Here is a 26,663-nt window from a genome sequence, read left to right as displayed (position 1 = left end):
ATATGTGTTTGCCATAATTATTCCTGTCTGTGCTGTGCTGGTATCATTATCAGTTATCAACTAGATTTGAATACTGTCTGTCCTAACAAATGGTTAAAGATGTGGAAGCTTGCATTCCTAATTGTATGTCAATGAGAGGAAACACAGCCTGACCTAAGCCTGTCTATTGAGACAGACTTGTATTGAACCTGTTCAGAAATGCTTGCAGTCTGCCATGACACCTTCACCTAAGCCCTCTAAAGCCTCAGTCGGGGGACCATCCAGCGTGAATAGCATAGTTACCAACTGTCCCAGATTTCCCGGGACATTGCCGGGATTTAGACTCTATTCCCTATTTTATTGTTTCCCGGGAAATGTCCCAAGGAATCTGGTTCTTCACGGATTTTCTCCGCCGCCGCCTGCCGCCGCTAGAGGTCAGGCATTTTTAAGAAGACCAGGAAGACGGCTGAGGGGGCTAGACAGAGCTCCTGCATCACCGCCCACCCTCAGCCCCGCTCTGCCTCGCCCCGCCTACTCCCCGCCCCGCTGCCGGTCTGTTATGGAAAGGTGCGGGGGTTCTAATGTAACCATGCGGCCGGCGGAGGGAGACAGTATTGTGTATACCGCCTCCTACTAGGACACCTGCGGTAAGGGGATGGCTCCGCTGGGGACATCTGATATAAGGGGGGCACCGCTGGGGGCATCTGATGTAAGGGGGGCTCCACTGGGGACACCTGATGTGAGGGGGGCTCCACTGGGGATTCCTTAAGTGAGGGGGGCTCCGCTGGGGACTGCTGATCTGAGGGGGGCTCCACTGGGGACACCTGATGTGAGGGGGGCTCCACTGGGGACTCCTGATGTGAGGGGGCTCCGCTGGGGACTCCTGATGTGAGGGGGGCTCCGCTGGGGACTCCTGATGTGAGGGGGGCTCCACTGGGGACACCTGATGTAAGGGGGGCTCTGCTGGGGACTCTTGATGTGAGGGGGGCTCCACTGGGGACACCTGATGTGAGGGGGGCTCCGCTGGGGACACCTGATGTGAGGGGCTCCGCTGGGGACTCCTTATGTGAGGAGGGCTCCGCTGGGGACTCCTGATGTGAGGGGGGCTCCACTGGGGACTCCTGATGTGAGGGGGCTCCGCTGAGGACTCCTGATGTGAAGGTGGGCTCCGCTGGGGACTCCTGATGTGAGGGGGGCTCCGCTGGAGACTCCTTATGTGAAGGGGGCTCCGCTGGAGGCACCTGATGTGAGGGGGGCTCAGCTGGGGACACCTGATGTAAGGGGGGCTTCGCTGGGGACTCCTGATGTGAGGGGGGCTCCGCTGGGGACTCCTGATGTGAGGGAGCTCCTCTGGGGACTCCTGATGTGAGGGGGGCTCCACTGGGGACTCCTGATGTAAGCGGGGGTTCCGCTGGGGACTCCTGATGTGAGGGGGCTCCGCTGAGGACTCCTGATGTGAGGGGGGCTCTGCTGGGGATTCCTGATGTGAGGGGGACTCCGCTGGGGACTCCTGATGTGAGGGGGGCTCCTCTGGGGACTCCTGATGTGAGGGGGGCTCCACTGGGTTCTCCTGATGTGAGGGGGGCTCCGCTGGGAACTCCTGATGTGAGGGGGGCTCCGCTGAGGACTCCTGATGTGAAGGTGGGCTCCGCTGGGGACTCCTGATGTGAGGGGGGCTCCACTGGAGACTCCTTATGTGAAGGGGGCTCCACTGGGGACACCTGATGTGAGGGGGGGCTCAGCTGGGGACACCTGATGTAAGGGGGTTTCGCTGGGGACTCCTGATGTGAGGGGGGCTCCGCTGGGGACTCCTGATGTGAGAGGGGCTCCGCTGGGGACACCTGATGTGAGGAGGGCTCTGCTGGGGACACCTAATGTAAAGGGGGCTCTGCTGGGGACTCCTGATGTGAGGTGAGGCTCCACTGGGGACTCCTGATGTGAGGGGGGGCTCTGCTGGGGACTCCTGATGTGAGGGGCTCCACTGGGGACACCTGATGTGAGGGGGGGTTCTGCTGGGGACACCTGATGTGAGGGGGCTCCGCTGAGGACTCCTGATGTGAGGGGGGGCTCCGCTGGGGACACCTGATGTGAGGGGGGCTTCGCTGGGGACACCTGATGTAAAGGGGGGGCTCTGCTGGGGACTCCTGATGTGAGGGGGGCTCCACTGGGGACTCCTGATGTGAGGGGGGCTCCGCTGGGGACATCTGATGTGAGGGGGGCACCGCTGGGGACATCTGCTGTAAGGGGGCACCGCTGGGGACACTTGATGTAAGGGGGGCTCATCTGGGGACACTTGATGTAAGGGGGGGCTCCGCTGAGGACATCTGATGTAAGGGGGGCTCCGCTGGGGACATCTGATGTAAGGAGGGCTCCGCTGGGGACATCTGATGTAAGGGGGGCTCCGCTGGGGGCACCTGATGCAAGGACGGACTCTGCTGGGACACCTGATGCAAGGATGGACGGCTGGTGGCAGGCGACGTGGCAGGTGACATGCTCAGGGATCCCACTGATTTGGCATTATGATGAGTTGAATGATTTCATTTTATATTACAATGTAATAATAGAAATAATGCACTTCAATCATTGTGACACCATAACAACCATGGTGCCAGGATGATTGAAGTGTTAACACCAGGTGTTTGGAGTATCTTCTGCTGATTGTTAAACTTTCTAGAATACACATATTTCCATTTTTGTGTAGGATCTGGGGCTGCTGTCCCTCCATCCCTCTCCCCCCCTTTCCCTCACCATACCTCATTCATCTCAGACTCTAACCACACCCCCTTTGAGCCACGCCCATTTAAGACACGCCCACTATTTCACGTAAACCACGCCCACTTTTTGCCGCCGCGCAATTCGCGCGCTGCATTTTTACTCAAATGCATGCCCCACCCCCTGATTATAACAAGACTCCAGTTTGTTTCTGTTGTCACTAGCACCTAGTGGTGAAGTATGGATAAAATAAAGTGCATCAAGGTGAATACAATATATATAGTATATATAAACATAATAAAAGTGGTAATAAAGTGAGTAAACAATTAGAAATGGTGGTAGTGGCCTGTACAGCTTACACTGTAAGGACCAATTGTCTCATACTGCAGTTTATTGCCGCAGCCACTAGCACCTGATAGGTGATATTATGTGCAGATGGTGAAGTATAAAAATAGTGTCACACAACTACAATAAAATGACACTTAATAAATAATATACATCAGTGCTAAAACTCAGTGAAAAAATATTCAATGTGTAAAAATCCACTGGAGAAACAAAAATAAAAATAAAATAAAAATAAAAATATATAGGGTCCACTGGAGAAATAGATGCAAATAAAAATAGAGATACAGCAAGAGAGTCTTTAAATAAAGAATAGGGTTACTGGGGGCCCTCTGATCTTCTGATCACTAACTTGCTGATTTTCAGTATAATCTGATGAGCTTGTGATGCTCCTGGTGGTGTCTCCTGTGTACAGTCTCACAAAACTCTCACCTTCAGGTTATAGTAAAGAAGCATTGAGGGGTTGTGAATTTCTGGTACAGGCGCTATTAATGTGGTCCATGTTTTCTTCCCTGTTAATCCTCCATCACTACTCCTACACAGCTCCGATCTTGTCACCTGTCTCCATGTGTTCATCTCCAAAAAAAGCTTTGGAGATTATACTGAAAATCAGCTAGTTAGTGATCAGAAGATCAGAGGGTCCCCAGCAACCCTATTCTTTATTTAAAGACTCTCTTGCTGTATCTCTATTTTTATTTGCATCCATTTCTCCAGTGGACCCTATATATTTTGATTTTGATTTTATTTTTATTTTTGTTTCTCCAGTGGATTTTTACACATTGAATATTTTTTCACTGAGTTTTAGCACTGATGTATATTATTTATCAAGTGTAATTTTATTGTAGTTGTGTGCAACTATTTTTATACTTCCCCATCTGCACATAATATCACCTATCAGGTGCTAGTGGCTGCAGCAATAAACTGCAGTATAGAGACAATTGGTCCTTACAGTGTAAGCTGTACAGGCCACTACCACCATTTCTAATTGTTTACTCACTTTATTACCACTTTTATTATTTTTATATATATTATATATATTGTATTCACCTTGATGCACTTTATTTTATCCATACTTCACCAGTAGGTGCTAGTGACAACAGAAACAAACTGTAGTGTAGAGACAATTGGTCCTTACAGTGTAGCTTATTTATGCCACTATTTATACATACGACCTTGGTGGTATGGACATGTCATTGCCATCATCCCATACAAATTTGTTGAACATTATATATAACCTCTAACGGGATTTTTAAGGCAATAAAAACTGGTAAATTAACTTAAAATCAATTTTATTGTGGATCAAGAAAAATTATTTATACAAAATCAAAATAAGTAGAAAAAATTGGTGTACAAAATTCCTATTGCTAATATTGCATAGCTATAAAAACAATTTCGAAGAAAGGTGATACAGAACACCACTCAATACAGTCACCACAGATGAAAACCGTGGCATTGAGTGGTGAGTTGGAAAAACGAACACTTACTATTGCCAGATGTCAAGCGAGAAGTGCTCCAGGAATGGTAAGGAGAAATGGGCCAAACGTCTGCCCTGACATCCCTCGGTGGTTCCCGAGGGGGGAATGACGCCATCTTACCGTCTCAGGCATCCTTTATGTGATGTGGGCGGGGGCTGGCTGCCGCACCGACCAATGGCGTGGCTCACAAGCCCTAACCGCCCTTCAGTATGCTTAAGCGTGGTGACGCTAAGCGTCACCATGGAAACCAATGACGCCGCAAGGCCGCGCATGCGCACCACTACCGCGTCCGATCCGTGGCGACGCAGAGAGTAGCCTTGGAGATGGACGATGCTGCAGGGTAGCGCATGCATGCCGTGGGGAGCCTGCATTGGATCCCACATGCATCCCGCAGCGTAAGCGGCCAGCCCGCTGCCATTTTAAGAAAGGGCTGTGCCCATACCGGTGTTGTATCCTTCCAGGCGAAAAGGATTGTCCCCATAAAGGAGTGAGCCACAAGACAGGAACGCTCTCAAAGAACCCCCTGCATGTACCCTTATGCAGAAGAGAACATGCTGTTACAGTGTATTCACCCTCCCCTTTAATCCGCAGAGTGCGGAAGGAGGGGAGGGGAGAAAAAAAGAGGGGGGGGGGTATGATAAGTAATGGGCTAGATTTGAATAATGGAGGAATTATATGTACCAAAAACCACATAAGTCCCCACGTGCACTAAGATTGTAAAAAAGGCGTGGGGGAGACTGGGACTAATAATCACTGACACGAGAAGCTCCCTGTCTGAGGAAAAAACCAAAGGCAGGGAGAGATTGGAAGGCCCCCGTGTATATCTAACACGGGGGCCCCCCTGTGCCGGGTAGGGTATAGGATGCAGGGGTATAGAAAAACCCCTGTCTATGAAAATCCAAGGAGACTGGTCCCCTACCAAGTTAAACCCAGAGATACCCCAGAAGGGGGGGCAGAGTGCAGAACATAAACAGGAACCCCTAGTTGTTGGTAATTCATTGAACAAAGAGAATATTATCACATACATATCGTTTTGAAGGGCTGGAGTGCCCAAACCAGATGGTAACAATACCTCTAATCAAAAAGAGGAAAAAATTACACAAAATAATAAGAAGGAGAACATTCAGATCATTATCTTAATTTGTTCCATCTAATAATTGAAATTGAAGAAACTCCCCTAGGAAAAAAATATATCTATCTGATGCCTATACATACACCAGGGTTACTCATGGAGAGTAACCCACATAAGGAAGGATTTTGAGGAATGAGAGCGTGACCCATCTAGAGGAATGAGTGACCACTGGAATGGAGAGTAGGGGGGCATCTTAGTCGGTTTTGCCTGACCCAAAGCCCTCCAAAAAGTACCTGAAACTCTCCATTTCATTCAAACCAGGGGGGGTGGTGGCCCTAAGACGCCTGATCCAGCGCATCTCGCGCTGGAGCAGGATCTTGTTCCAATCACCCCCCCCTGGCTGGTATATGGAGTCTGTCCAGAACTGTAAAGTTTACCTTGGGCATCCTATAATTGTGTTGTTTGGCTACATGCCTACCCAAAGGTAGGTAAAGATTGCCTATGCCCATGCTGTGTATATGTTTTTCCACTCTTTTGGCAAATTCCTGTCGGGTCTTGCCAACATAAAAGGCCCCACACTGGCATTGCATTAAGTAGACTACCCCCCGTGTTCTACAGTTGGCAATGTGTCGCAACTGGAAAATCTCCCCACTAGGTAGGGTTATCTTGGTTCTTTTTCCTATGACTCCACATTGTGCGCACGATCCACATGGGTATGTACCCCAAGTTTTACAGGGATCTCTTCTCGCACTTCCTTTATATTCACTCTGTGTGAGTGTATTGCCTATGGAGCCGGATTTCCTGTAGGTGATTAGAGGTCTTGGTGTTACTAGACTGCCCAGAATTGGATCCTCCATGAGAATTGACCAGTGTTTAGAAATTATTTTCCTTATTTGTTTGTGTTCATTTGAGAATTTCAAGATGATACTAGTCGTGGTGTCTACATTTTTTGAAATCTTTTTCTTTTTGAAGATCATGTCATGTCTCTCTATATTTTTCACACGATTAAACGCTTTCTTGAGAGCTGTCTTGGTATATCCTCTCTCCATCAATCTGGAGGTTAATTCATTAGATTCTCGTTGAAAGTCCTCCTGTGTACTACAATTCCTTTTTAATCTTAAGAATTGACTGAATGGAATGGATTTTTTTAGTGGCTCTGGATGAAAGCTGTCTGCGTGTAACAGTGTGTTACCAGCTGTCTCTTTTCTATACAGTTTACTTGAGAGTCCACCAATTTGGTCTTTAAAGATGGTGATGTCCAAAAAGTTGACTTCCTTGGGGTCATATGACATGGTGAAAAAGAGGTTAAAGCTGTTTATATTCATGGAGTTCAGGCAGTTTCTGAGTGCCTCTTCGGGGCAATCCCAGATGATAAAAATGTCGTCTATGTATCTCTGCCACATACAGATGTGGTCAGAGTACATAGACGACCCCTCCCCCAGCAGAAAATCTTTCTCCCACTCCCCCAGGTACAGATTGGTGTATGAGGGTGCACAGCACGTCCCCATAGCCACTCCCTGCACCTGGAGGTAGTGGGAGCCCCTGAACAAAAAGGTGTTGTGTTTAAGAATGAATTCGAGCATCTGAAGTATAAAGGCATTGAACTTCCAATCAGTAGTAGCTCATTGCCTCAAGACGCGTTCAATGGCTGCTACTCCAGCATCATGGGGGATACTATTGTATAACGATTCCACATCGATGGTAACTAGGAGGGCTGAGTCTGGGATGACCAGGTTGTCTAGGATTTGCAATAAATGGATTGTGTCTTTGGTGTAGGAGGGTAAGTCCATGACATGTGGTCTGAGATGATGATCTATAATCTGGCTGATGCCTTCTGTGATGGAGCCATTGCCTGAGGTGATGGGCCTACCGGGTGGATCATTCAATTTTTTATGCACCTTGGGTAGGGCATAAAATGTAGGCATCCGGGTGTGCTTTATCCGTATGAATTCCCACATTTCCCGGTCGATGATCCCCTCGTTGAGGGCCTCATCGACCAGGTGTAGGAATTCCTGGTTGAATCTTTCCACTGTTGCCAGGGAGACTTTCTTGTAACATTTAGTGTTGTTAAGTATGTTAAGGCACATCCTTTCATAATTTTCATTGTCCATCAGGACAATGTTTCCCCCTTTGTCCGATGTCTTAATTGTGATGTTCATATCGTTCTTGAGTGTATTGAGTGTGTGTTGAAGTTCTGGACTAAGGTTGTTTCTGGTTGTATGTCTCTCCAATTTCTCAATTTCTCTGGTTGTCTGCTTGACAAACAATGCTATCGCTGGGTTAAGGTTGAGAGGTGGAAATTTATGTGATTTCTTTTTAAATTTTTTATCTGTATTTTTATACTATCATACATAATCTTCTTCTGACTGCTCGTCATCACTCCCCCCGCTTCCTAATTCCTCATCCCATCCATCTTCCAAAGCGTTGTTCTCTTGTAGTAGTAAGTTTAAATCTCTAAGGGCTTTGAAGTCAGCCGTTTTCAGATTCGGTGCTGTTTTATCTAATTTATCCCAAAGGTGTTCTGTCGGGTTGAGGTCAAAACTCTGTGCAGGCCAGTCAAGTTCCTCCACCCCAAACTCACTCATCCATGTCTTTATGGATTATTTTGTGGTGTGGGAACACATAACAGTGCTTAGCGGCAGGCCTTTCAATTACACTTTTTTTATTTTACCTCCAGTAGTTTATTGTAAATAGTAGTGTGGTGATTACCTATTATACTAAAAATAGGAAAGGGGCATTAATAAACATCAACAGGTTTCAGTTGTGCCCCACCAGGCCGACACCCCCTTGGACAATGTGCCTGGCTGCTGAGTTCATCACCCCCATTCCTGCACTGATGGGCACTGATTGGCAGCACTGATAAGCAGCACTGATTGGCACTGACAGGTGGCACTCATTTGCACTGGTGTGGAACTGACTGCCACTGACAGGTGGCACTGATTGGTAGCACTGATTGGCACTGACAGGCGGCACTGGCACTGATTGGCACTGACAGGTGGCACTGGCACTAATTGGCACTGACAGGTAACACTGATTGGAAGTACTAATTGGCACTAACAGGTGGCACTGATTGGAAGCACTAATTGGCACTGACAGTCGGCACTAGCACTGATTGGCACAGACAGGTGGCACTGGCATTGATTGGCACTGACAGTTGGCACTGATTGGAAGCACTGATAGGTGGCACTCATTGGCACTGACAGGTGGCACTGATTGGAAGCACTTGGCACTCATTGGCACTAACAGGTGGCACTGATTGAAAGCACTAATTGGCACTGACAGGTGGCACTGGCACTGATTGGCACTGACAGGTGGCACTGAGTGGAAGCACTGATTGGTACCGATTGGCACTCATTGGCACTGACAGGTGGCACTGATTGGAAGCATTAATTGGCACTGACAGGCGGCGCTGGCACTGTTTGGTACTGAGGGATGGCGCTGGCACTCATTGGCACTAACAGGTGGCACTGATTGGAAGCACTGATTGGCACTCACAAACTGACAGGTGGCACTGACTGGCATAGACAGGTGGCATTAGTCGGAAGCACTGACAGAGGAGAGGGGGGTTTCCATGGGCGTGCCTAGAGCATTTGGCACCCGGGGCGGATCCTATATCTGGCACCCCCCCACCTTACAAAGTAAAAACACCCCACTGTGCACCACTGGACCCCTTTACATTATTCAGCCCCCCTCAGCACAGACCCCCCATTCAGCACAGACCCTCCTTCAGCACATACCCCCCTTCAGCACAGATGGACCCCTCTTCAGCACAGACCCCCCCATTCAGCACAGACCCCCCTTCAGCACATACCCCCCTTAGCACAGATGGACCCCCTTTAGCACAGACCCCCCCATTCAGCACAGACCCCCCTTAGCACAGATGGACCCCCTTCAGCACAGAGGGACCCCCCATTCAGCACAGACCCCCCTTAGCACAGATGGATCCCCTTCAGCACAGATGGACCCCCCATTCAGCACAGACTCCCCCTTCAGCACAGATGGACCTCCTTTAGCACAGACCCCCCAATTCAACACACCCCCCTTCAGCACAGATGGACCCCCCATTAAACACACCCCCCTTCAGCACAGATGGAGCCCCCCCATTCAGCACAAACCCCCCTTCAGCACAGATGGACTCCCCCATTAAGCACACCCCCCCTCAGCACAGATGGAGCCCCCCATTAAGCACACCCCCCTTTAGCACAGATGGACTCCACCATTGAGCACACCCCCCCTTCAGCACAGATGGAGCCCCCCCATTCAGCACAAACCCCCCTTCAGCACAGATGGACACCCCCATTAAGCACACCCCCCTTCAGCACAGATGGAGCCCCCCATTCAGCACAAACCCCCCTTCAGCACAGATGGACTCCCCCATTAAGCACACCCCCCCTTCAGCACAGATGGAGCCCCCCATTAAGCACTCCCCCTTCAGCACAGATGGACTCCCCCATTGAGCACACCCCCCTTCAGCACAGATGGAGCCCCCCATTCAGCACAAACCCCCCCATCAGCACAGACATACCCCCCTCCCCCCATTCCATTCAGTACCTCAGATCAGCACGGCACAGGCACAGCAGGTCTCCTCCCCCTGTGTACACATAAACACTGGAGGGGGAGGCGGCTTCATTCTGCTCGCTGTGCCTGTGTGACATCCAAGCAGGACCAAGCAGCTATTGAACATCAGCTATAATTGAGCAGCTTGGGAAAAGGGGCGGGGCTACATACACGTAACGGCCCCGCCAGACCCATCCCATTGGCTGGTATTCGATACCTGCTCGGTCCCGCCCACCCCCACATCATACAGGAACTCTGACAGCTCCTCAGGACAGTGTTACACTAAATGGATCTTACAAGCCCCAATATCGGCAATGCTATACTGCCTCACAGGCAGTGCGGGGTACACATTGCACATCAGCCCAAGGAGGACTCAGGATACAGGCGGCATGGAGCTAAACACTGCTCGGGGGATTAGGGTGTGCCCAGGCACACCCGGCACACCCCGTGGACACGCCTATGTCTGTGCTCCAGGGAGGGATGGGATCTGGAGTCTTACATCAAAGCCCTTTCTACCAGACATGACTTTGAGACCACTTCCTGCCCAGACCAATTTTCAGCTTTCAGTGCTCTTGCACTTTGAATGCCAATTACTCAGTCATGCAACACTGTACCCAAACAAAGTTTTTATCATTTTTTTTCACACAAATAGTTTTCTTTTGGTGGTATTTAATCACCACTGGGTTTTTTTTTGCGACATAAGTCAAAAAAGAGCAAACATTTGGTAAAAAAACACTTATTCTAGTTTCTGTGATAACATTTTTCAAATAAGTAATTTTTGTTCATAAATTTGGGCCAAAATTTATACTGCTACATATCTTTGGTAAAAATAACTCAAATTAGTGGATATTATTTGGTCTGTGTGAAATTTATAGAGTCTACAAGCTATAGTGCAAATCATTGAAAATTAATCACACCTGATGCACTAACGGCCTATCTCAATGCTTGAGGCCCTGATATGTCAGGATAGCACACATACCCCCCAAATGACCCCTTTTTGAAAAGTAGACAGTCTAAGGTATTTAGTAAGAGGCATAGTGAGTTTTTTGAAGTTGTAATTTTTTCCCACAATTCTTGGGAAAATGAAGAAGTTATTATTATTATTTTTATTTTTTTACACAAAAATGCCATAATAACAAATTATTTCTCACAAACAGCATATGCATAATTCCAATTACACACCAAAATACATTCTGCTACTCCTCCCAAGTATGGCAATACCACACGTGTGAGACTTTTTCACAGCCTGGCCACATAGAGAGGCCCAACATGCAGGGAGTAGGGATGAGCCGAACACCCCCCTGTTCGGTTCACATCAGAACATGTGAACAGGAAAAAAGTTCGTTCGAACACGTGAACACCATTAAAGTCTATGGGACACGAACATGAATAATCAAAAGTGCTAATTTTAAAGGCTTATATGCAAGTTATTGTCATAAAACGTGTTTGGGGACCTGGGTCCTGCCCCAGGGGACATGGATCAATGCAAAAAAAAGTTTTAAAAATGGCCGTTTTTTCAGGAGCAGTGATTTTAATAATGCTTAAAGTCAAACAATAAAAGTGTAATATCCCTTTAAATTTCATAGCTGGGGGGTGTCTATAGTATACCTGTAAAGGGGCGCATGTTTCCCGTGTTTAGAACAGTCTGACAGCAAAATGACATTTCAAAGAAAAAAAGTCATTTAAAATTACTCGCGGCTATTGCATTGCCGATCCAACAATACACATAAAAGTTTATTGCAAAAAACGGCATGAGAATTCCCCACAGGGGAACCCCGAACCAAATAAAAAAAAAAAAATGGCGTGGGAGTCCCCCTAAATTCAATACCAGGCCCTTCAGGTCTGGTATGGATATTAAGGGGAACCCCAGCCAAAATTTAAAAAAAAATTACGTGGGGTTCCCCCTAAAATTCCATACCAGACCCTTCAGGTCTGGTATGGATTTTAAGGGGAACCCAGCGCCAAAATTTAAAATAAAAACGGCGTGGGGTCCCCCCAAAAATCCATACCAGACCCTTATCCGAGCACGCAACCTGGCAGGCCGCAGGAAAAGAGGGGAGGACAAGAGAGCGCCCCCCCTCCTGAACCGTACCAGGCCACATGCCCTCAACATTGGGAGGGTGCTTTGGGGTAGCCCCCCAAAACACCTTGTCCCCATGTTGATGAGGACAAGGGCCTCATCCCCACAACCCTGGCCGGTGGTTGTGGGGGTCTATGGGCGGGGGGCTTATCGGAATCTGGAAGCCCCCTTTAACAAGGGGACCCCCAGATCCCAGCCCTCCCATGTGAATTGGTAATGGGGTACAAATGTACCCCTACCATTTCACAAAAAAGTGTCAAAAAGGTTAAAAACACAAGAGATGGTTTTTGACAAGTCCTTTATTAATTTCTTCTTCTTTCGGCTTCTTCTTCCATCTTCTTTCTTCGAGTGTTCTTTCGGTGTTCTTCTTCCTCCTCCATCTTCTTCTTCATCTTCTTCTTTTCCATCTTCTTCTTCCTCCGCTCTTCTCGTCCCGCATCTTCCTCCAGGCTTCTTCTCCGCTCTGTGCGCACGATCCTCCTCAGTGGGAGTCTTCAGCCGTGTGATGCTTCGCTTCTTCTGACATTTCTTATATAACGGAGGGCGGGGCCACCCGGTGACACGGGACTTCCCTGTGGCTTTCCCCGTGTTGTCAGAGGGGGGCGGGGTCACCCGGGTACGTAAACCTTATAGCTGAGAGTAGTTTTAAATTACTTTTTTTCCTTTGAAATGTCATTTTGCTGTCAGACTGTTCTAAACACAGGAAACATGCGCCCCTTTACAGGCATACTATAGACACCTCCCCAGGTACGAAATTTAAAGGAATATTACACTTTTATTGTTTCATTTTAAGCATTATTAAAATCACTACCCCGAAAAAAAGGCCGTTTTTAAAACTTCTTTTTGCATTGATACATGTCCCCTGGGGTAGGACCCAGGTCCCCAAACACTTTTTTATGACAATACCATGCATATAAGCCTTTAAAATTAGCACTTTTGATTTCTCCCATAGGCTTTTAAAGGGTGTTCCGCGGCTTTTCGAATTTGCCGCGAACACCCCAAATTGTTCGCTGTTCGTCCCTGTTATGCTTACGTCTAAAGTGTAATGATACATTGTGATCTTTATACCCTGTGCATATATTATAAATATGCTCTGAGACTCGCTTACTTAGTGTCCTTTTAGTTCGGCCAATATACTTTAAGCCACAAGGGCACTGCAGGGCATAGACTACATATGTCAAATTGCAAGGAATAAAATCTTTGATCTAAAATTCACGTCTCCAAAGATGATGAAATATTAACCCGCTGGCACGCCTTACATTTTCTGCATGAGTAAAAACCAGGTGTGTGCCAGAACATCTGTGGTTGTGTGGGCGGATCCAACACTTTCTTTACTATCCTAGCCCCAAAAGAAGGTGCTTTTCGATAAATAAAAGTGGTGCTATCTGGTAATACTCTTTTTAAAGTTTTGTCCATACCTAATATCCTCCAATGCTTTTTAAAAATGTCTTCCACATCTCTATATTGCAAGTGGAAATTGCTAATGAACCCCCATTCTTGTTTAGTGTCATTGGGTCTCTCTTTGCCTTTTAAACATACAGCCTGCGATATCTGCCCTACTTCCTTGATTGCTTTGTTCAGCACTAAGGTGCCATAGCCTTTTTCTTCAAAAAGTTTTTTATGATTTGTGTTTGATCTCTAAAATCAACATCTGCAGTACAATTTCTCCTGACCCGCATAAACTGTCCTTTCAGGATGTTTCTTAGCCATAAAGGATGATGTCCACTCCTTACTGGTAGAGAGATTTTCCTATCAATGGCTTTGAAGAAAACTTTAGTGGTCAGAGCATTATTCTGTAACATTATAGTTAAATCAAGATAGTTCAAATGTTCTTTACTATAATGAAAATCTAATCTTATATTGTTAGTGTTGTTATTCAACTCCTCCATAAAATCTTTCATAGATTTTTCAGTCCCTGCCCAAATGAATATCAGATCGTCTATAAATCTTTTGTAAAAAAGAATTTCCTTCTTCTCTTTACCAAAGATATGTTTATCCTCCCATTCGCTCATAAAGAGGTTGGCAAGGCTCGGTGCAAATTTTGCGCCCGTTGCCACACCTCTTATCTGGGTATAGGATTTTCTGTCATACCAAAAGTAGTTGTGTGAGAGGCAGAAATCAAGGACCATCCCTAAAAACCTCTTCTCTACATATCATCTCTCTTACTAAATGCCCAATTCAGGGCTAACATGGCATTGTCTTGTTTGATCACCATATACAACGATGCCACGTCAGCGGTTACCAAAAATATATCAGGTTGTATGGGTACTCTTAATTCTTTTAACAACAACAATAACAAATTACTTGTGTCTTTAAGATAGGCTTTAGTATTTAAAACGCTGGTTTGGAGAAAATTGTCCAGGTACTGGCTAGAGATGAGCCCGATGTTCAAGTCGAACGTAAGTTCGACTCGAACATCCTTATCGGAATCTGGAAGCCCCCTTTAACAAGGGGACCCCCAGATCCCCCAGACCCCCCTGTGTGAAATGGTAACAGGGTGCAAATATTACCCCAACCATTTCACAAAAAAAGTGTGAAAATGATAAAAATGACAAGACACGGCTTGGGGACAAGTCCTTTATTAAAAAATAAAAAATAAAACTGTCCCATGAAATATTCTTCTTCTCTTGCTCCGCCGACGGACCGAAAAAGAAAAAAAATCTGCACACCGACAGCGATTCACCCCCATGTGAGGCACCCACCGTAAAGACCGTCCTCTCAGGTGACAGTTATTTTATAACTGAGGACAGGGCCACACAGTGACATCGTCGGATCGCCGGGTGGCCCCCCCCCTCTGACGCTACGGGGAAGCCATAGAGATGTCCCAGTGCATTAGAGGGGGGCAGGATCACCCGGAAACTTCACCGCATGGCCCCGCCCTCAGTTATAAAAGAACTGTCACCTAAGAGGACGGTCATTACGGCGGGTGCTTCCCATGGAGGTGGATCGCTGGCAGTGTGCAGGTTTTTTTTTTTTTTTCATTTTCGGTCCATTGGCGGAGCAAGAGAAGAAGAAGACTTCGTGGGACAGTTTTATTTTTTTACTTTTTAATAAAGGACTTGTCCCCAAGCCGTGTCTTGTCATTTTTACCATTTTCACATTTTTTTTGTGAAATGGTAGGGGTACCTTTATACCCCATTACCATTTCACATAGGGGAAGGCCAGGATCTGAGGATCTCCTTGTTAAAGGGGGCTTCCAGATTCCGATAAGCCTCCCCGTCCGCAGACCCCCACAACCACCGGGCAAGGGTTGTGGGTATGAGGCTCTTGTCCCCATCAACATGGGGACAAGGTGCTTTGAGGCTACCTCAAAGCACCCTCCACATGTTGAGGGCATGTGGCCTGGTATGATTCAGGAGGAGGGGTACTCTTTCGTCCCCCCCTCTTTTCCTGCGGCCTGCCAGGTTGTGTGCTCGGATAATGGTCTGGTATGGATTTTTGGGGGGACCCCCACACCATTTTTTTTTAATTTTGGCGCGGGGTTCCCCTTAAAAGCCATACCAGACCTGTAGGGTCTGGTATGGATTTTGAGGGGGACCCCCACGCCATTTTTTTAAAAATTTTGGCACGGGGTTCAACATAATATCCATACCAGACCTGAAGGGCCTGGTATGGAATTTGGGGGGACCCCACGCAATTTTTGTTTAATTTTGGTTCGGGGTTCCCCTTAATATTCATACCAGACCCAAAGGGCCTGGTAATGGACTGTGGGGGAATCCCATGTTGTTTTTTTCAATGACTTTTATGTGTATTGCTAGGACCGACAATTCGTTATAGCCGCAAGTACTTTTAAATTACTTTTTTTCCTTTAGAAATGTCATTTTGTGCAGGGACTGTTCTAAACACAGGAAAAATGAGCCCCTTTACAGGCATACTATAGATACCCCCCAGGCATGATATTTAAAGGAATATTTCATTTTTATTGTTTCACGTTAAGCATTAAAAAAAATCACTGCTCCAAAAAAAACAGGTGTTTTTAAAACTTTTTTTTGCATTGATACATGTCCCCTGGGGCAGGACCCAGGTCCCCAAACACTTTTTATGACAATAACTTGCATATAAGCCTTTAAAATTAGCACTTTTGATTATTCATGTTCGTGTCTCATAGACTTTAATGGTGTTCACGTGTTCGAACAAATTTTTTGCCTGTTTGCATGTTCTGCTGCGAACCGAACCAGGGGGTGTTCGGCTCATCCCTAGTACTGGCCCATTCTTGAAGAGTCTGAACCAATACTATTCACAATTGGTCTCGCTGGAGGATTCATAGGATTTTTCTGGATTTTTGGCAATGTGAATATTGTCGGTATCCTATTGTAACTCGGTGATAAGTATCATTTTTCTTTCTTAGTAATGACCCGTGTATAGCAGCCATACTCAAACAAATTGCTTAAATCGTTTCTGAAATCAGCTGTTGGGTCTTTTTTGGAACTTGATATGACTCTGTATCTGCTAACATACCAGACAATTGGGAGTGGTAAAAATTTTTACCAAGTATAACCACCCTATTCTTTTTAGGTTCAATTCCTTCCAGATCTTTTAACACTAGTTGCTTGAATACTTTTACATGGTGATTGGCTGGTTGTGGTGGGTTAAATAAAGATTTTTTACTTAGACCACTATCTACTCCCATATTGATCTCTTTCAATTGATTTCCTCTACTCACTGCATTACCCCAAAACTACACACATTATGAGTATAGAGTAATTAGATAACTATGAAAGGTGATGAGAGCAATCTCTGCACTGATTGAAATTGGAGGCAGTCATAGGGTTAAATTACCTGAAGACAGCCCATAAATAGAGTGAGCCATGCCGTGTAGCCACGCCCTCTGACGAAGTCCATGATGATACGCATTAGGGTAAGGCTACACGGCCACTCAGCTTGTCTACCCTCATTGAGCTCAACCCGGGCATCGCTGCGATCCTTTCAATACTAGGAGCAGTGGAATGACACCAGGCAGGCAAGCTACTGTTTACATGCTCATTTTTAATCCTATATTTGTAAGTGCAATATGTAAGGGGGGATTTGGGGTTTAATTAAAAACTATTTAAAATGGAATTATGCTATAAGAGTTTCTTTATCCTTTGGGCCTGCTTGTTGATGAGCTTGGGATCCAGTAGCAATCTAATGGAGTGTGACATTTCAGGACAGAACACAGTGTGAACCCATACAGATCTAATACTGGTAAAATTACATTAGAAGTTAAAGAGGTAGTCCGTACCATGATCCGATGATCAGAGGAGGAAATCCATTTATTTGTGGAGTTTAAGGCTGATTTTCACCTGATTTCTGGTGAGTGTAAAATCTTAAGGAAGTGGCGTCCCACGTGGTGTGGGTAAGGGATGAAGATTCTGAGGAATTATTATAATTACAATTTTTTCAACACTCCCCCACACACTGTTGGTTGTTTTGTTACAGCTGACTACTCTACAGAGACTTTTTATACTTTTTTATTATTGTTTATAATGAGGACATTGTGCTGGTGTTATATATTATTATGTGTTTAAAATTAATATCTTTCTGGGATTGATACAAGAGTTTAGCATTGCTAATGCCTATATCTCCTTAGGGTGTGTAGACATATTTTTTACTTACTGTATGTGTTTACATTGATTAATATTTATTCTACCAACCAGGAGTAGCTGTGTTTCCTCTCATCTATAATTGACAGCCTGATAAAATTAGGGGAATGGTAAAATAATCCTTAGAAGCTTTCAGAACCTTCTAGACTCAAATTTGGTTACATCCATAGGTCTTGAACTCTGGTGAGACCTCTCTCCCATATATTTATCTATCGATATGTCCTCTACTCTTAAAAGAAGCTGTACTTGGTGCCTAATCAATAACCTGTTAAGGGACTCCCCATGTGTTAATGCTGTCTCTCAGGCTATAGAGTGTGGCAGGGGTTGAAGAAGTGGGTAGCTTTGGTAGGAAGTGGCAGTTGATTAAGACATTAGCATCATTGGTAAAGGGTGGCAGGGGATGGAGAGGTAAGCAACATTGAAAGAGAGCTGCAGGGGATGCAGAGATGAGAAGTGTTAAAAGAGGGTGACAGGGAATGCAAACGCGAGTAGCTCCGGCAGAGATTGGCAGGGGATGCAAAGTTAAGAAGAATTTGAAGAGTGTGGCAGGGAATGCAGAGGTGAGCAGCATTGGAAGAGGGTGTCAGAGGATACAAAGGTGAGAAGCATTGGAAGAAAGCTGCAGGGAATGAAGAGGTGAACAGTGTTGGTAGAGGGTGGCAAGTGATACAGAAGTGAGAAGCATTGCAAAAGGGTGTCTGGGGATGCAAAGGTGAGCAATGTTATAAGAAGTTATCAAATGGAGCAGAAGTGAGCAGTACTGGAAGAAGGGTGCAATTGGAACAGTGTTGTAAAAGTGGGTGCATACTCACGGTGTCCCCTCTTGACCTGCTGCAGCAGAGCGATCACACAGGTTACAGGAGCAGTAAAGAGACCAGGGGAGTCAGTGGCAGCATAGGTGAGTGGAGGATACCTACACCAAATGACACACAAATAGCACTGCATACGCAGGGCAGATGTGTTGCCTGCCTCGTGCTTGCTATGGCTGTCTATTGATCTACCCTTGCAGTCATGTAATGATTACACAACTGCAAGGTATATTAGCAGACACTAGGCAGGACAAAAGACTTTATACTCATACAATAAAAGTATGTGAAAACATATTTTGCATTCACTTACTTTTATTGTATGAATATAAATAAAATTATGAGAATGAAAAATATGTATTCCCGTACTTTTATTGTTTTTGAATATGCTGCCTAACTTACAAAACATAATGTGCATTAGCACACCACAGTGGAGGGAAAACAAGCAAATGCACTGCGACAAGCAAATATAACTAGTTAATAATATAAATATATAAAGATACTGTAGGCTAAGGATGAGCTTCGAGTTCGAGTCGAACTCATGTTCGACTCGAACATTGGCTGTTCGCACGTTCGCCGAACAGCGAACAATTTGGGGTGTTCGCGGCAAATTCGAATGCCGCGGAACACCCTTTAAAAGTCTATGGGAGAAATCAAAAGGCTTATATGCAAGTTATTGTCATAAAAAGTGTTTGGGGACCTGAGTCCTGCACCAGGGGACATGGATCAATGCAAAAAAAAGTTTTAAAAACGGCCTTTTTTCAGGAGCATTTTTTTTAATAATGCTTAAAGTCAAACAATAAAAGTGTAATAACCCTTTAAATTTCGTAGCTGGGGGGGTGTCTATAGTATGCCTGTAAAGGGGCGCATGCTTCCCGTGTTTAGAACAGTCTGACAGCAAAATGACATTTCGAAGGAAAAAACCCATTTAAAACTACTCGCGGCTATTGCATTGCGACAATACACATAGAAGTTCATTGATAAAAACGGCATGGGAATTCCCCACAGGGGAACCCCGAACCAAAATTAAAAAAAAAAAATGACGTGGGAGTCCCCCTAAATTCCATACCAGGCCCTTCAGGTCTGGTATAGATATTAAGGGGAACCCCAGCCAAAATTTAAAAAAAAAACGGCGTGGGGTCCCCCCAAAAATCCATACCAGACCCTTATCCGAGCACGCAACCTGGCAGGCCACAGGAAAAGAGGGGGGGGCGAGAGTGCGGCCCCCCCTCCTGAACCGTACAAGGCCACATGCCCTCAACATTGGGAGGGTGCTTTGGGGTAGCCCCCCAAAACACCTTGTCCCCATGTTGAAGGACATGTTGAAGGACATGTGGGGGTCTGCGGGTGGGGGGCTTATCGGAATCTGGAAGCCCCCTTTAACAAGGGGACCCCCAGATCCCGCCCCCCCCGTGTGAAATGGTAAGGGGGTACTTACCCCTACTATTTCACTAAAAAACTGTCAAAAATGTTAAAAATGACAAGAGACAGTTTTTGACAATTCTTTATTTAAATGCTTCTTCTTTCTTCTATCTTCCTTCATCTTCTTCTTCTTCTGGTTCTTCTGGTTCTTCCTCCGGCGTTTTCGTCCAGCATCTCCTCCGCGGCGTCTTCTATCTTCTTCTCCTCGGGCTGCTCCGCACCCATGGCATGGGGGGAGGCTCCCGCTCTTCTCTTCATCTTCTTCTTGGGGCATGACGGGACTTCCCTGTGGCATTCCTCGTGACGTCACAGGGAAGTCCCATCAAGTCACCGTGCGTCAGAGGGGGGCGGGGTCACCAGGTGGCCCCGCCCCCCGTTATTTAAGAACTGTCAGACGAGGAGACGCCGTCACACAGCGGGAGCCTCCCTCCATGCCAGCATGGGTGCGGAGCGGCCCGGAGAAGAAAATGAAGAGGAGAAGAGGAGAAGATGAAGAGAAGAGCGAGAGCCTCCCCCCATGCCATGGGTGTGGAGCGGCCCGAGGAGAAGAAGATAGAAGACGCCGCAAGGGAGATGCTGGACGAGAACGCCGGAGGAAGAACCAGAAGAGCCAGAAGAACCAGAAGAAGAAGATGAAGGAAGATAGAAGAAAGAAGAAGCATTTAAATAAAGGAATTGTCAAAAGCTGTCTCTTGTAATTTTTAACATTTTTGACAGTTTTTTAGTGAAATGGTAGGGGTAAGTACCCCCTTACCATTTCACACAGGGGGGGCCGGGATCTGGGGGTCCCCTTGTTAAAGGGGGCTTCCAGATTCCGATAAGCCCCCCGCCCGCAGACCCCCACAACCACCGGCCAGGGTTGTGGGGATGAGGCCCTTGTCCTCATCAACATGGGGACAAGGTGTTTTGGGCATGTAGCCTGGTACGGTTCAGGAGGGGGGCGCACTCTCGTCCCCCCCTCTTTTCCTGCGGCTTGCCAGGTTGCGTGCTCGGACCCCACACCGTTTTTTTTTTGTTTTTTTTGGCGCGGGGTTCCCCTTAAAATCCATACCAGACCTGAAGGGTCTGGTATGGAATTTAGGGGGAACCCCACGTCATTTTTTTTTTTATTTTGGCCAGGGTTCCCCTTAATATCCATACCAGACCTGAAGGGCCTGGTATGGAATGTAGGGGGACCCCCCACGTCATTTTTTTTTAAATTTTGGTTCAGGGTTCCCCTGTGGGGAATTCCCATGCCGTTTTTATCAATGAACTTCTATGTGTATTGTCGGCAATGCAATAGCCGCGAATAGTTTTAAATGGGTTTTTTCCTTCGAAATGTCATTTTGCTGTCAGACTGTTCTAAACACGGGAAACATGCGCCCCTTTACAGGCATACTATAGACACCCCCCAGCTACGAAATTTAAAGGGATATTACACTTTTATTGTTTGACTTTAAGCATTATTAAAATCACTGCTCCTGAAAAAACTGCCATTTTTAAAACTTTTTTTTGCATTGATCCATGTCCCCTGGGGCAAGACCCAGGTCCCCAAACACTTTTTATGACAATAACTTGCATATAAGCCTTTAAAATTAGCACTTTTGATTACTCATGTTCGTGTCCCATAGACTTTAACGGTGTTCGCGTGTTCGAACGAACTTTTTTCCTGTTCGCATGTTCTGGTGCGAACCGAACAGGGGGGTGTTCGGCTCATCCCTACTGTAGACCATGTTTAGTAAGCAACTAACATTCAAGATATGATCCATTAGGGAAAACAGCCCATTAGGGGTCTGACATTATTTCACAATACAGTGTAGTAGCTTTAAATTTAAACCAGCATGACCATATCTTAAAATATTTATATGAATCCCTTATTCAAATGTGTTAAATTCTCCATTAAACAAAGATCATTAACCTTACGTAACCGCTGAGAGTGTAGGTACAGGTCATTATCCCCAAAGGGTTAGAATCAAAGATTTAGCAACATTGAATAGAGTCACAGACTTTCTATATTGACATATTGGTTCTGTCATACAATGAAACAAGAACATTCATGGTTCAAATCTGATTACTTCGCCCTGTATCAAAGAGATCATATCTGCCACCTCCTACCACAATGGTTGTATAAAAGGGCAAGACCACCATATATGACCATGTGTGGCTCGGCTTCCGCAATCTCTCCAACACAAGGGTGAATTTGACATATACATAGCGTGAAGTTTAACTGGTATAATATGCCATTGAGTATGAAGTTTATAATTTACCTCTTTTATTCTGGAGGAAGTGGCAGACATATAAGAAAGTTGTATGACCCTATCTTTTTATTTAACCATAAGACTAGATTGCAAATCTGAATACCAGCGACCTATATAATCTAGATACTCTGGGCTTTGCAAAGTCAACAGAGCTTTTTAAAATTGAGAAACTCAATGCTGTGGTGGGTCTTTAAACTGCAGGATGGCTTCAATAGGGGTCAATTAATTCAAAGAATTGGGCATAGCACTACTGGTCCATGAAAGTAGGTTTTGTTAGTCCACACAAGGACCGTAGTGGTCTTACCCTGGAATCCTTAAGCACATGGTGCAGTAAAGGTATAAACTCTGGGAACAATTTAAAACCCCTATTTAAAGCGCCTGGCATAAAGTACTGTATATACTTGAGTATAAGTCGAGATTTTCAGCCTTTTTTTTGGGCTGAAAGTGCCCCCCTTGACTTATACTAGAGTCACCGCCGTCTGCCTACATGATCAGTGTGTCATGCAGGCAGATGGCGGCCAGCGTGTGCTACATACCATTTGGCAGCCTCTCACTGTTCAAAAGCCGTGCCTCCTCCTCATCTGTGATAGGCAGAAAACTCCATTTCCCAGCAGCCTATCACGGACATTCTCTCATCCTCATCCATGGTATGAGGATGAAAGAATGTCCGTGATAGGCTGACCGCTGACTGCTGGGAAATGGAGTTTTCTGCCTATCACGGACGAGGAGGAGGCGCGGCTTTTGAAAAGTGAATGGCCACCGAATAGTAATAGCACACGCTGATCGGTGGATGCAGAGCGGCACACGGAGGCATGCACAGGACACAGGTAGGAAACACACATACACGCATACACAGAACACATACACAGAACACATACACACATACACAGGACACATGCACACATTCACAGAGACACATGCACAGGACACATGCACATATACACAGGACACATGCACATATACACAGGACACATGCACAGGACACAGGGAGGTATACAGCTGCAGATGGGCATTGTTGACCCTCTTTTTCCACTTACAGTAGCTGCTGTATTTCTCACCCTCGTCTTATACTTCGGTCAATAAGATTTTCCCGTTTTTTTGTGGTAAATTAGGGCATCGACTTATACTCGGGTCGACTTATACTCGAGTATATACGGTAATTATGTTTAAGCAATGGCATCAAGGGGAATTATATTCCCAAGAATAACGAGAATGCAGGGAGTCTAATATTGCCAATGTAGATATAGTCAAAGGTGATGCCAGAGGTGCCAACCCCCTCGATGAACGAGGTAGCCATAAAGCAACCGCAAGGTCCATATTTGCAAGTGCTACTTCATGTCCTACCCATAGTTTGGACTCCCCGGCATATTTCCAGTCTACTATGCATAACAGGGTATTCGCTTGATAGTATAATTTTAAATTTGGTAAAGCCAGACTGCCTGATCTTTTAGGGTGTTTTAAAACATTGCAAGATATTCTAGTGCGTTGTCCCTTCCAAATATAATGTGAGATAATGGACTGAAGCATCGAAAAAACTCTATGGAGACTTCTAAGGGAAACATTTGAAAAACATATAAAACTTGGGGGAGGAAATTAATCGTTATAACATTGATCTTGTCTAACCACGAATGACAGAGGAAAGACCATTTACGTAAATCTGATTTAATTTTATTAAGCAAAGGGAGGCAATTATATTATAATAGGTTAGAGAGACTAAGTGTAAGGTAAGTACCTAAATACTTTTTTTTTTTAACAACAAGGTTGGTCTTTATTGAAAAAAAAATCATCATTGTACAGTTAACATTCACAGTCAAGCTCTCGTGTATAATACAAAATAAAAGAATCATTTGTGAAGCAACGTAAAATGCTGGGTTAGATATAAGAAGGAAAACAATGCTAATCATTACAGGCATCTCTTATATAGTTATCCACTTGCATATACTCTAGGCCACTGGGTCTAAAATGCTGCCTATCTGGTGGGGGGGTAGTACATTCTACCGCGTTAATACCGTAGAGTCTGTCTACATGTCCCACTAAACATACCACGGGGCACTAGAACTGTTCAGTCCAGGGCAGCCATATTCAATCAAACTTCTGTGGACATCCTCTATTGGTGTAAGTCATTTTATAAAGAGGCAGCACCGCATTGACAGCGGAGTCCCACGCCTCCACCTTAGGGGGGGATGGTGATGCCCATTTCTTAAGAATTTCCTTCTTGGCGTAAAACAACAGTAAGGAGATTAGTATCTTCATATACCTAGGTCTCTGGTCATCATCATGGATGCCCAATAGGGCCAGCTCGGAGGATATCGGCAGCGTCAACTGTAGGCGGATATTTATGCTTTCAAAAACGGCTGCCCAGAACTTCACTATAAGAGGACATGTCCAGAACATATGTAGATATGTGCTGTCTGGGGATTGACATCTATTACAGTTTGGCGATCTATTAGGATAGATCTGGTGCAGTCTCTGTGGGGTGTAATATACCCGGTGTAAGAATTTGGTATGTAGCAACCTGTCTCTGGAAGAAATCAGCAATTTGGACCCATCTTCGAAGCATTCTTCCCAAGTCTCCCTATCCAAACTGGGAATGTCAGTCTGCCATTTGGTCCACAGTGAATGCATCTTAGGTGAGTCAGTTTCAATCAAAGCGAGGTACAGAGTGAAAAGGGTCTTTTTAAGGGTTTCATGAGCTAGCATTTCCTCGATAGGGTCTGGTTTAAGATGTGTAGGAGTGGGAAATTGAGCTCTAGCTGCATGCCGCAGCTGATAATATCTGAATATCATATTACCAGGGAGCCCAAATTTCTCAGCCAAGTCCCGAAACGAGAGCAATGTCCCTGAGTGAATAACATCCTTGAGGACCTTAATTCCAAATCTGGCCCATAACTGTGGGTCAGGTATGGATCTAAAATGATGGAGGGATGGGTTCCCCCAAAGTGGTGTAAAGGGGGAGTACTGACATGGGCGCAGAAATCTCCTTCTAGCCACTGCCCATACCTTTAGGGTCATCCTAGTGGGTCCTGGGAGCAGAGAGTAGGCCGAGGGACCCCTATAGGCTAAGTTTCCTAGCTCCTTAAAGGAGCCTACAATAGCCGCCTCTAGGCATGTGGCAGCATTAGATCTGGATTGTTCAAACCACCATCGCATGGTAACTAACACCGCTGCCCAGTAATAAATTAAAAGGTTTGGTAATGCGAGGCCCTCACAATGGACTGGGAGCTGTAGAGTTGACCTAGCTAATCTGGGGGAAGATCCCTTCCATAAAAATGACCCAATATATCCATCTAGGTCTTTAAATAGTGAGCTAGGGAGCCACACAGGGCAGTTCCTAAATACATAATTAAATTTGGGTAGGTAAAACATTTTAATTATATTGATACGTCCTAATAAATTGAGTGGTAATTCCCTCCATTTGTTGCAGTGTTCCTTAAGTTTAGTGATAATGGGCTGGACGTTAAGACGACGGAAGGCTTGGAGATCCCTGGACACCACTATCCCCAGGTACTTAAATTCCTCCACCCACACTAATGGAGTCAATGGCATCTCGCTCCGTGCATTAGAGTCTACAGGGAAAATGACCGATTTGGACCAGTTTATTTTGACTCCGGAGAACCCCCCATATTTACTAAAAATCTCCAGTGCTGCTTGTAACGAGGGACCAGCATCGTTGAGGTACAGTAATGCATCATCTGCATATAAAGAGATTTTCTCCTCCAGAGGGCCAACCCTAAACCCTTTCACAGCCTCCGATTCACGGATCAGGACAGCTAGTGGCTCAAGGGCCAGGGCAAAGAGACCGGGCGATAGCGGGCATCCCTGCCTCGTGCCCCTCTGGAGGAGAAAATAGTCAGACAGGGTGTCGTTAACACGGATCCTGGCCTTGGGCGAGTTATATAATAAGCCAATCCAATTTAAAAATTTTTGGCCAAATCCAAATCTTTTTAATACCTCCCATAGAAAGCCCCATTCAACGGAGTCAAATGCTTTCTCCACGTCCAGGGAAGCAATGACTCTAGTGCCTACGTTGTCATGTGTTGTATCAAGATTGACAAAAAGCCTACGTATATTGATGTCGGTGCCCTTCCCCGGCATGAACCCCGTCTGGTCTTGGTGAATTGGGTCTTCAATCACTGTGGCTAATCTAAGAGCCAGAATTTTAGCCAGTAATTTGGCATCTGCATTGATGAGAGATATGGGCCTAAACGAAGCGCATTCCTCAGGGTCCCTACCGGGTTTGGGCACCAACACCACCACCGCCTCCGACATAGACTCTGGAAGGGAACCAAGATCATAAAACTGTGATAGGAGAGAGGTCAATCTGGGGGCCAGCAGCTCCTGCTGTTGTGAATAGAACTCTATGGGGATACCGTCTGGGCCAGGTGCTTTTCCTGCCTGC

This window comes from Aquarana catesbeiana, linkage group LG10 (assembly GCF_042186555.1).
Source record: "Aquarana catesbeiana isolate 2022-GZ linkage group LG10, ASM4218655v1, whole genome shotgun sequence".
NCBI lineage: Eukaryota > Metazoa > Chordata > Amphibia > Anura > Ranidae > Aquarana > Aquarana catesbeiana.
This window is presented reverse-complemented; position numbering follows the sequence as displayed.